Source organism: Falco cherrug, chromosome 8 (assembly GCF_023634085.1).
Source record: "Falco cherrug isolate bFalChe1 chromosome 8, bFalChe1.pri, whole genome shotgun sequence".
Taxonomy (NCBI): domain Eukaryota; kingdom Metazoa; phylum Chordata; class Aves; order Falconiformes; family Falconidae; genus Falco; species Falco cherrug.
Genome location: NC_073704.1, coordinates 18,847,790 through 18,859,616, shown reverse-complemented (window position 1 = coordinate 18,859,616; position 11,827 = coordinate 18,847,790). Strand labels below are relative to the sequence as shown.

At 51.5% G+C, this 11,827-nt stretch overlaps 1 protein-coding gene across 2 annotated transcripts in view; it reads left to right on the top strand.

The window, feature by feature from the left end:
* Positions 1 to 11,827, top strand: part of MTX2 (metaxin 2) — a 76,343-nt gene that overhangs the window by 3,265 nt on the left and 61,251 nt on the right. Inside the window, exon 1 of one of the 2 annotated variants that reach the window (XM_055718277.1) lies at positions 3,299 to 3,302. The exons of the other annotated variant lie outside the window; for it this stretch is intronic. The gene's annotated coding sequence lies outside the window, so the exon portion shown is untranslated. Of the gene's footprint in view, positions 1 to 3,298; positions 3,303 to 11,827 lie in introns of those variants that run through there. 2 annotated transcript variants of the gene reach the window in all.

The window sequence follows — 11,827 nt, the reverse complement described above, 5'->3', positions numbered from 1 at the left end:
TTGTTCTTCCTTAGGGTTAGCCCAGTTCTCAGACTTGCACACGGCAATACTTGAATATCTCCACGTCGTGATATTAAAGATGGATATTCCTGCATTATTCGCATCATTGTTTCTATGACAAAAAGCACCGAGTTCATACATAGTAAAGACGTCTTTTTTCTGACGCCTTCACGTTGAGAAGCTGAAAAGGTATTTTACTGAAGTTCGGCTAAATTGCAGGAACAGGTTCACCCAGAGGACAAATTTTCTATTCGATTAGTTGTATTTCAGCCGGGAAGAGTGACCTCTAAACCCTTAACCTTTTGGACCCAAACTACCCTTCCCTTTCTCTGGCATGGAGAGCAGCTAGCAGCAGCGCTTGAGGAGGGAATTCCTGAGACAAGTTTTCAAGTTTTGTTGCACCCCGTTCCTGTGGCAGCGGCCTCCAGAGTTGTCCAAAGCCCTCCCTTTGCTCTTCATACGAATCTGGGGTGGGGTGAGGGGGAGAAAAACCTCTGTGGCTGCTCTTCTTGAAACCCCCCCTCCTGGACCCCCGCTGTTTACTTAGAGTCTGTGATAAGTTGGCTGGGAGCAGGGCAAAAGTGTTGTTCGAGAAAGAGCTACCAACTTTGGCATCTGTGGTACAGTTCTGGAAAATAATGGCCTTGGATAAGCAAATCCTTGCTTTGTGCTTCTTATCAACCGAGTTGGCTCCCGGAGTTAAAGGACCAAATTCTGCTCCCAGATTTCCTTCCCCCATCCACTGAAGTCAAACAGGGATGTAGCTTCCAGCAGAATTTGTCTCGTTGTCTTTTGAAATGTTAATATCTCCAGGACGAGTGTTGGGTTCAGCAGGCACAGCTCTTACAACCCTGTTTGCAAGTCCCTTTTGAGAGAAGCTGGGGCACTGTAAGTTTGTTTAGTTGTAATTGCCTTGTAAGCTTGCAGAATAAGTGAACAGGAGGCAGAAAGTACCAAAAGAAATAGTTTCCAGCTGCCAGTGCTCTGAAGGGTCAGGAATGTCTGTAATAACGACCAGCAGCACCCACTGGTCAGTATCTCCCGTGCAAAGCAAACCTGAGATTTATATTTTGTTGGTTTTTAACCTTATTCCAGAACTATTTTGTGGAGGAAGCGAAGTTGGTGATTTTTGTTTATCATGGGTGAAATGTTGTGCATTGGAGCCTTTGTTGAATAGTCACATTGTCCAGCAATACCCCCATCTCTGTTAAAGTGTGATGCTTTTTATAGACCTTGCCAATGTTTTGCTGCCATTGATTAAAGTGTTATTTATACTAATTGTCGCCTGTAGTTTTGATGTAAGCCCTCCATATACATTTGAAATAATAAAAGGTGTAGAGAAATAGATTCTGGTTTGTACCTTGAACAAACAGTCCTTACAAGGTGGGTCTCTCTCCTGTGAAAATGCTGTCCCTCCCATCATTATAGTGTTAAAAGATGAGTGACTGCATAGCATCCTTCCAAATGTCCCTTTGAACAGGTTTGATGATTGCCCCAGCCATAATGGTGTGACTCTAGGCCAAGCTGGAGTCTATATTTACATTTAGGCTGCAGTTAAAAGTGCCTGTCATCCATTTGCTACTGCTTTGCATTTAACAAGCCCTCCTAGAATGACTCCCGGATTTATGCATGTGTGGTAGGAGGCAAGGAACCACACCTGAAGTCACCTCGATCCCCACACAGATGTGTGCCTTTTAGATGGGTGAGTCCTGGAAGGAATCTATTCAAAAAAGAAATGGAAATTTGAAATTGAAATGCAGTGAGTAGCTTTTCCGGACAGTAAGCTTCACTTTTTTCGCCAATACAAGCAAAAGATGACAAGAGAACACAAAACTTGGAGAGTTTAAACTTTCCCATGCACCTAAGGCAAACATCAGCTTTTTCTCCCCTCCATAAGCACCTCAGACAATAACACATACCTCCGGCCAGGAGAAGTCGACTGCACTGTTTTTGTCATAAGTATTTGTCACCGAGGACTTGTCCTCTCCTGGAGCATGGTCAAGGCACGAGTCCAAAAAGACAGTCCCTTGCTCAGCCCGGGAAAGGAGCGAGGTGCACAGAAGGAGGCATGTGCCCTTACTGCCTGGAGCGCGCAGAGGGAGGGGGAGCGTGCGTTTCTAAGCACACACTGGCTAAGTTTAAACATCGAGGCACATTTTGTGATTATACTTTCTCTCGCTCCTGTTTAATGGCTCCTCCTGTTACTCCCGATACATCAATACCGTTCTGTATATTATATCACCACTAGTCGTTAAGGTAAGAATGAAGAGGAAAGGCAGAGTCAATAGCAAACCCCACTCACTGTACAGTACAGTAAATAGGGACCTCTCGGTGCAGAGCCACACCGCTTCCAACGGCCATGTTTGTTAGCCCTTTCCCCTGATTCTTTTCCTTTTTTTTTTTTTTCCCCTCTCCCGTCTCCCTCCAAGCCTAGAGACCAAAATAATCTTGCTAGGAACAGTCATAACAGGCAGAATTTCAAAGTGCAAGGAAGATGATAAGAATAGATTTCTACAAGTCCTGACCACGTGATTTGCGAAATAATTAATTCAGCACGTCCCTTAAGAAACACGGAGTCGTCATTAATCTGCCAAGCAAAGGACTCTATCAGACTTGAAAACTGAAGAGATCCCAAGAATATAATATACAAAGGGTGCAGTCCCTCTCTCTGCACACCTAGCTCTTTGGTAGCTGCCGAAAAAGAAGCGCCCGGTACGTAAATATTTTTTACTTTTATTCCTTCTTATTTAAGCCTTAATGAACTCAGCTGTCAAACGCTTGACAAATAGGGCACGCTGCTTCCTGGTTTCCAGCTCGGCAGCGGCCGGGAACCGGACCGGGCGCAAGCGGTGACCTTTGCTTCCCAGGGAGTGGGGGGAAGAGGGCGATCACGGAGCGGCGCGGAGGCACCGCGGAGCGGCGCGGAGGAGGCAGGCTGACCGCCTCCTGGGGCGGCGGCGCTGGCCGCGGCCGCCTTCGCGGGCAGGCGCGGAGCGGCGCGGAAGGAACAAAGCGGCTGCCAGGCGAGCCGCTGCCCGGCCCCACCGGCGGGGAAAGGCCCTCGGCCCCTCTGCCAGCGGGGTCGTAAATTCTGCCGTGTGCCTTTGACAGGGGGGCTGCAGCGAGGCCGGACCAGCGCCGAGCGCGCCTTCCCCCCGCCGCCCGCACAAAGGCCGGCCGGCCCCGGCCCCGCTGCCCCGGGCGCCCTGCCCGCCGCCCGCTCCTGCCCTGCCCGCTCCTGCCCTGCCCGCCGCCCGCTCCTGCCCTGCCCGCCGCCCGTCCCCGCCCGAGCCCGCCGCCCGTCCCGGGGCTGCGGAGGAGCCGGGGTGCACTCAGCCCCCGAAGCGGGCACGCCGCCTTTCAAGCCCCCGATCAATAGCCCGGACCAGAAGGAAATCGGATTTATATTTTTATAGAAAGCCACTCTCTATAAACCCTATAGAATATGGACAACGAGGCTGAGATTCCTCTGTGAAATCCCAGGGTCAGCTGGAAATACTTTCTGCAAACAGGATATTCTTTATTATCCCTTGCTGGAGTAATTTCTAAAAACCCCTAGATTGTAGCTTTTTATTACTTCCGTTTCGGTGGCAGGACAGAGACAAAGTTTCCTATGTTATGAATTATACATTCAAACAATAACACATTAATTCAATTATTCAAAGATGACAAATGTTTATGTGCTTTGGTAGTGACTAAGGAACAGATTTGCTACTTCACGAGAACTCCTACGTTTTTATCAATGAAGTTTTATATTATCCTGTTGGTCCGGGAAAGAAACCAAACTCCACCAAGACAGGCAATAAAATGGACCGAACATAAATCGCAGCCCTTTCATAAGAGCGTTTATTCCCGCATATAGCCCGGGCTATTTTATCAGTTTGACAATTGCCGGAGTTGTTGTTATAAATCATCATAAGTAATTCCTGAAAGGGTGCGAGGCTGCTGGGGGGCGGGAGGAGACTGTAAATCTTTCTGTTTTATTGCTCTATGAACATATGCTCCGATTGAAGAAGTCTTAGATCCTTTACTGGAGACAAATTCGCGCAAAGCTGGAGTCCCACCAGCGAAAGGATTAACATTTCCTTAATACTTTTTCAGTCCCCTTTACGATGTCTTAATTCTGGTGACGGTGGCGAAGGTGCTCCTTTCTTTCAGCCGTCCTCCATTTTCGCATTAAGCAGTGCCTTTCTTTTCTTTAAGCCCTAGACTCTGAAAAAGACACCCCAGGGCTGTGGGGCTTTTTCCAGGGGGTTCTGAGCTGCCCTCCAAAAAGGCATATTCTTCTGAATCTTCTTCGTGTTCTTTGCTCGACCGGTGGCCAGCTTTTCCCTCGCACTTTTGTGTAGGAAGCGAAAGACCTCTCCGTCATCCAAAATGTCTAAACAGCGGCCAGAATTATGTTCGGCTTTGTGTGTATGTACACAAGTATGCAGAACACGCTGTGCGTGTAGGGGTTGCTGTATGTACACACAGACACGCGAGCGCGGGGGGCTCTGCAAAACTACCCAGACGCCGAAATATATGGCTGACGAAAAAGGATATAAAGAACCATTACCTCTTACTTGAGGCGAGATTTAAGTGCATCATTTCGAAGAAATATAGGATTATAAATCCGAAGCCGTACACAATAATTTACATTGAACTTATGTTTCCATCACTGGACTCCAATCTTTTTATAACTGGTTTGCAAAGTCAGGAAAAGCAATGTAATTTAGATAAATGTTACAATGCACTTACGGTTAGTATTGTAAGGTAATACGTTACTGTCACCTCCCCATGCTTTGGATGGTAATGAAATCATAGCAGATGTTAGATTAGGTGTGGTGTATTTATAGCTACAGATATGTTAGAAAAATCAAACAGAGGAGCTAATATAAATTCCCCCCCCCTCCAACTGGAACTGTTGGGGAGCTTTGTGGGCACTCATGACGGATATACATCGGGTTTGCTCTATGTCTCTTCATACACACAAGAGAGGGGAGGCAGGCTCAGGGCAGACACACACACGCACAAATGTCATGAGGGTTTTTTTTCTCCCCAACGCTTGTTTAGCCTCCAGACAGGGGTAGTCTCCCCCTGCCCCGCATCTTCCCGGTACAGAGCAGGAGAAAACAAAAATTCGCGCAAGCCAGCGAGCGCCTTTCGGCCAGAGCAGCGCTCCTGCGGAGCTGCCCCCGGCGCAGGCTCTCGGCGGCAGCCGGTCCCAAATACCTCCTCTTTCTCCGCCGGGAATTTCTGCGCCCTGGGATCATCCCGCGGAATTCACCTTTTCCCCGGCTGCGCAGGCCCCGCAGGGCGCGTAAGTGCGGAGCGGAGCGGCGCGGAGCTCCGCGCGAGGAGAGAAGGCTCGGCAGTGCGGCCGGGCGGGCCGGGCCGGGGCCGGGGCACGGGGCGGGGGGCGGCCCGTCCCACCGGGCCCGGTGCGGCAGCCCCGCTGCGCGGGGGCGCGGGCGGCCGCGGGGAGCGCGCCAGCCTCGGCCCCGGCGAGCTGCTCCTGCGATCACGTGGGCGAATATGCCTGTATTTTAAGGCAGTGGCTATATTTCTGATTATAAAGGGGTTTCTCCCGCTTGCCCCCAAAATTCATCAATGGCCGCACGATTTAGAACCAAAACAGAACACGAGCCGGCCAATTGCTGCCTTTGGTTCCAGGAGGCTGATGGCTAAAGGGTTGTGTTGATTTTTTTTTCTTTTTTTTTTTTTTCCTAAGCCCAACAAATTCCGATTTCCACTCGCTCTCTTTTATTGGTAGTTGAGTTTGAGCCTCTTTGCGTTCTATCGGGAATTCTGGTGTATGGAAATGTCTGTAAAACCGCAAGATCAGGTTTAGGAGAGTATTGTCTGCAGACAAAGGGTGAAGGATATATTCTAAGAACTGCAAGCGCAGATGCTGAAAAGTGAGAAGCCCAGGTTTATGATAAATTGATACACAGGTAAGCAACTGCATGACAAAATGGGACCTTTAACCACAGGGGCTGCATTATCGCCTTTACTCAGAGACTGTCTGGAATTTGTTTGCAATCTCTGTCCATAACGGCTGCAAATGCATGGAGTGGTCTTCACCTCCTTGAACGTTTTAAGCTGTATCTTCTTTTTATTATGCTCTTTAAATAAAAAGCGGACTCCTTCCCAAAGGCTAGGGGAAGACGTTTACCCCTACCCTTTCCCCGATATTCGGTGGTTTCAGGAAGGGAATTGAAAATAAGCAAAGAAAGGAGGGAGAGACAACTTTGCTGGATGCTCCCGTTGCCAGAATAAGATTGAGCATCACGTTAACGCGTTGCCGTGGATAGCCGGGCAGGGGGTAGCCGTGTTGATTTGTAAAGGACGATTTAAAATAGGTTCATCAGTAATGTAGCCCCTACATAGGGTCTCTTAAATATTCCTGCCAAGCACCTTCCCGAACCTTTTCCCCTCGCCGTGCATTTGTGTTCCTCAGTGGCTGTTGTTTTCCTCCCCCAGTTGTTTTAGTGTGGATATTACCGGTACGCTCATGCCTTCGAGTTAACACACGCTGTTTGAAGCACGGCTTGATGTTTAGCTACCGAGAAGTTTCTTGCCCTGCATTTGTGCGGTTTGATCAATAAGACGGTGGGAAGATGCCTGGGGAGGGGGGAACTGGTGCCTCTCCGGGCGGCCTGGGGGGCTGGGAGCGGCCACACAGCCTCCCCGCATACATTTGCGGCTCAGCTCCCTCTTGGGCTGTTGCAACTGGCCCGGTTCTCCCAGGAGCGCCTGTTTCCACTGCCTGTGGCCTGCCTGGGGCCCGGCTGAACTCTCGGTTATGTTTGTTCGACAGCCCCCGCGTGCAGCCCGGTTTTGTGCTGGCGAGCAGGAGCGGGTGTAGGGCTGCCCGGACCCTGCCCGCCCCGAGCGACCCGGGCGAGTCCTCCGTGGGAGACAGGACAGGGAGCCTAGGGGCAGAAAGTTGGGGTGGGTTTTTTTTTTTCTTTCTGTTGCTTGTTGCTCTGCTCGATCAGAAGTTAAAAGCAGTGAACATTTTTCTTAGCTGTATGCCTCCAAGCTGCTGGCCTGCCAAGTTAGTCAGCTGAATCCAATTACTGCAAGCAGCATTTCATTTGGCTCGATGGAAGCACTCACTTATAACTTCACCTAAAATTTCAATAATACCTATATTGGGCCCACGCCTGAATAATCCTAAAGATTTCCCTGGGTTTAGCTCTGGCAACTTCTCCGAGGCCAGCTCTGCAGGAGCAGCGCTGGGAGCGGAACAAAACCCCGGTGTGCTCCTACTCCCCTCTCTCTCCGCAGAGCAAACTTTGGGGGCTCTCTCTCTGGCGCAGAAATCTCGATATTTGGCCAAGCTCTCTCCAAGTAAAGCGTGTCTAGAGCAGGAAGGCTATTGCTTCTAAGGTTGAGGAGCCGCTTCGGAAAGGGATGAGAAGTCGATAATTAATTAGGCACAAAATGAAAACTTACCGTGTAATCAACAGCGGCTAACAATGACTTGGTTTGCAATGTTATGATCTCTCCGCTCAAGGGCTAAGGTGCAACCCAACTTATGCTGCTTTCATACACCCTGTAAAGTGTGCTCTTTCTAATGAACTCTCTTGAAAAAAAAAAAAAAAAAAGCACTTAAAGTTGACGTACGCCCACGTGAATATATTATATAAGACGTTACCGGGACAGGCCTGGGCCAAGAACCTGAGCGAGCATCATGTGTAATCATGAAGCTCCACTTCCCTAACTCCAGTTTGCCAGCATAAATTAAGGTGATTTGGAGGGGGAATGTAGCATCCTACTGGGTTTGGGTAAGGAGCGAGAAGACTTGGTGGAAAGTTGTAAGGTCTGTTGTGTTGTGAGCTATTGGAGGCGCTTCCGTTGGTTGTTCATTAAGTGGTGAGTTATTGCTGTACGAGCCAAAGGTCATTTCAAAGGCTTATGGTGGCTAGAAATCGTCTTTATAATGACCTGGGCTCCTTTGTGGGGGATTTTCTGGCACTCTTAAGTTGTTGAAGTCCTGAGTCGACACGTTACACAGCCAAACGCAAAACGCTCATTTCGAGCCGCGAAAATTTTCGGCGCATTTTCGGCGCTGGGGTTTCTTCGTTTGTCTTTCTGTCTTAACCGGGGCCTTGGGGGAGGAAGGGAGAGAGACCCGCGGTATCTCCGTTTCCGCGGAGCGCTCCGCGGGCGGCGGGTGCGGCGGGTGTGGCCGGCGATGGAGCGCCCGTCCCCCCCCGTGCGCTGCTTCTCCGCGCCCCGGCCCGGCCCGGCCGCTGGGGAGGCGGGCGCAGCTCCGCGGCCGGTGCGCGGGGCCCGGCGGAGTGGCCGCCGCAGGCCGTCCTGCCCGGGTCCGATCCGCAGCCGGTGTATCTTGCTCGTTTGTTTGCTCCCCGCCACTCTCAAAAGCGCTATTACTAAATGAAGAGAAACGTCTGCCCTTTGTCTGGTAAAAGACCTGGCACGGATGCAGAGACACGGTGAGGGGCTGCGGACGAGGTGTGCATTTATTAACAAAGTCGTAAGGAAGAAAGTCCAAAACAAAGCAGTTTCCGCTGAGAGTTCTCAATTCTATTGCAGGTCCGTGCCCACGGATTATCCAAAGGAACCTGAAGATCCTACCCACACAGTTAAAGTCAAAAATCAAGAAAAAACATAAGTGTGGTGAGTTCTCTGAATTTCCTTTTCCATCCACGTCTCTCGCTTCCCCGGGCGCGATGGGCCCCTAGCAGGGTGCGCCGCCGTGGCCCGGCCGCCGGCCCGCCGAGCGGGGAGCGGGGAGCGCCGGCGGGGCTGAGCCCGGCGCCGCAGGGTCCCGGGGTGCCGCTGCCCGCCACGCCAAGTAACTAAAGCCCCGCTGGAAGCAGCCCGTGCTCGGAGGAAGCCCAGCCCGGCCGGGGAGCAGCCAAACCCTAGACCCAGCCGGTGGCTCTGGCGAGGGCTCCGTAGCCGGTTTGAGAGGCCCCAGTGCCCTCTCTCAGCACCCCCAGAGGCGAGACACCCCCCGGCTCAGGCGCAGCCACAGCGGTGGGTGCCGGCTGCTCGCCCGGGGCAGAGGCTCCCCATGGCCCGGCTCCCCTGCCCCAGCCCGGCGCGGCAGCCAAGTCCGCCGGCGGCTCCGGCGCTTTCCTTATATACGGGGCTGCCGCGGGCCGGCGGCCGGGAAACGTCCCGAGCGGGGGATTCTTTTGCCGGGCTCCCTCCTACGCGCCGGCTGCTTTGCACTTCTGAAAGTGCCGGGGCTTGGGAAGTGTTTTCCTTTTCATTCCTGGCCGGAGCGTTTACTGCCACGGCGCTAGCAGTCATAAATTTTGTTACAAACCGCAATGACAGGTGCATTGATATGCACCCTGAGAGCTCCGGCTGCTTTAATAACCGTTCCACTGGCCGTTCTCACCGCCTCTTATTTATTCGGTATCATATTAGATATTGATCCTAAGCAGAATTAAGTGTAGTGGAAGTTTTAGTAGAGAGCTGCTTAATATGAACGTGTTGGGAGGAAAGCGACTGGCAGCGCTGGGCCGGTGGCAGTGTAGGCTCCCGCTGCCCCCCAGACAGAGCCGTGAGGGGGTCGGTAACCTCCAAAAGCGCTGGAACCAGTGGTGGGACAAAAAGCCCCATTATGGTGTGCAACGCCTAACAGTTCAGATGAGGTTAAACTTTCTGGAGAGGAGGAAGGGAAATCTGAAACACAGACATGGATACTTTGCGGCTTCCTACCCTCGGTGCCTCCAAGCCCACCTCCCACGGCTCGGCCTCACCATTTGGATGTCACTTCCCCCCCACCCCCCTGCTCCCCCTCCTCGGAGGCTGTTTCTGGCCAAATCACCAAGTGTTGAGCCCCTGCTTTGGTGTCACCTATAAAAACATCACCCCGGGCCTTACACTCCTGGAAAAATCAAACCCTGGAAAGGTCTGTCTTGCTCCCTCTCCCTCTTTCTCTCCCTCTCTCTCTTTTTAAGATCTAAAGATGAGCCACCAAACAGTTGAGCATTGTCCATGTGATTTATGGCCCATAGCCTCCTTTTTAGGTTCAAGCAGAGTTCACAAGCAGTTGGTATTTCAGAAAAGAAATAAGGCTTTTAACAGCTTAACAGCAATATTCTTTCTTAAGATTCTGCGTATTCTTTTGGGAACTATATTTCACAAGGCACATAAAAGCCTACGCTTAAGGCGGTGTTGTGCTAACAAAAGTCCTCAGTCCAGACCGCTCCCGAAAATGTAGATGACAGAAATGGAAAAAGAGACAGTTATTTTGCACAGAAATTCTTTCAAGACTCATCAAGATTATCACAGCGTGTTAAAACTCATCTGAATCGCCATCGTCTATTTCCATAGATTTTTTTTTTAACTCAGATTTTCCAGGAGAGGAAAATAGCTCTTTCCCCATTTCTGTCAGCTTCGCAGATCATCCCAAGCTTTTGTTCAGGGAAGAAAAGGACCCCAGCAGTTCGTAACTGGGGATAAACGGCCGAGAGCGGCCGCGGATCGCAGCTCGCTGAGGTTATTGAGTTAAACAGACGTGTTTCCCGGTGAATTTTAGAGAACAGGTCAGCGGTATTTGGCGATACCAATTGCTGCGGGAGAAAGCAGTACCCTGGCAGTATAGGCTGGACTCTGTCGGTATAGGCTGGAGAATGGTAATTATCGGACACTGTTCAAAAAATTTTAGCTGCTCTTCTCTGGTATGTTAATAGGCTTAAACCCTGAAGAAATACAACGAACCCCTAAGATACGTTGAGTTACAGACTTACATTGCCAGGTGAAGTACGTGTTAATTTCAAATTTACTAAAAATGTCGTAGAAAGCCCTTATTCGACAAGAAAAATAAGAACAAGGAATATTGAAAAGCCGCAACAAAATTGCAGAACAGTTTCTATCTTGCATCAAGCTCAGAGAAGTTTCGGGAGCGGCAAAGGGAAAGGTAACAGCACCCTTCCCCAAAACATCTGCCCTAAGAGGACTATGCGCTTTCGGTCTGAGCAGCCCCGTCGGGGGGCCAGGGGGGCAGGGAGGGGAGCGCCGTAAGTTTGCAGCTAGAAAAAGAAGAGAAATCCCTAAAAACGATCTTCAGTGTCTCAGGTTCTTTATACTGGGGAAAAAGAAAGGGGACGAGAAACGTTGGGTGAGGGAATTTAATTCATCACGGAATTAAAATAGGGGAGCTGACCTGCGACTTCCTTTATAGTGCAAAGTGAAGGGAGTGAATGGCGCCGGTTATATTTTAACTCCGGAGGAATCCGGGGGAAAGAAGGAGGGCGGGTTTACAAAGGGGACGGGGTTTCTCTGCCTCTGCTAGGCCACAGCCCGGGCTCAATCCATCATGTCAGCCGTGCGCGGCCGTGCGCACGCGTGCCGGCCGGGCGGGCAAGGGGGCTCTCCGCCGGAACGGGCCGGTGGTCCCCGGGGACGCCACCCAGCGTGGCCCCGCATTGCGCTCTGAGAGCCCTTGCCTGCAGCCGCGGGGGCCGGTCCAGCGAAACCCGTGCGGGAACGGTCCAAAGACAAAACAAAGCAAGAAAACATCCCTCAAAAAGTGGCCTCTAGGAAGTCCAGCCAGTGTGGTGTTTCCCCCCGTCTCCCCCCAGCAGCATTTCTCTTGGGTGGCTCCTTCCCTCCTGTGCCCTGTTCTCTTCCTGGTGTGCCCCGGTTTGCACTGGCTCTTGCCGGCTGACCCTCTTCCTTCCCTGGTGTCCCTTGCTCCCTCCTTGGCAACTCTGGTCCTTCCCTGGTGTCCCCTGCTCCTTCCTTGATGACTCCCGGTCCCTCCCTGCTGTCCTCCGGTCTCTCCCTGGTGCCCTGCTCCTTCTCCGCTGCCCCTGCTCCCTCCCCACTGCCCCCGGGCCCACCGGCCCAGCCG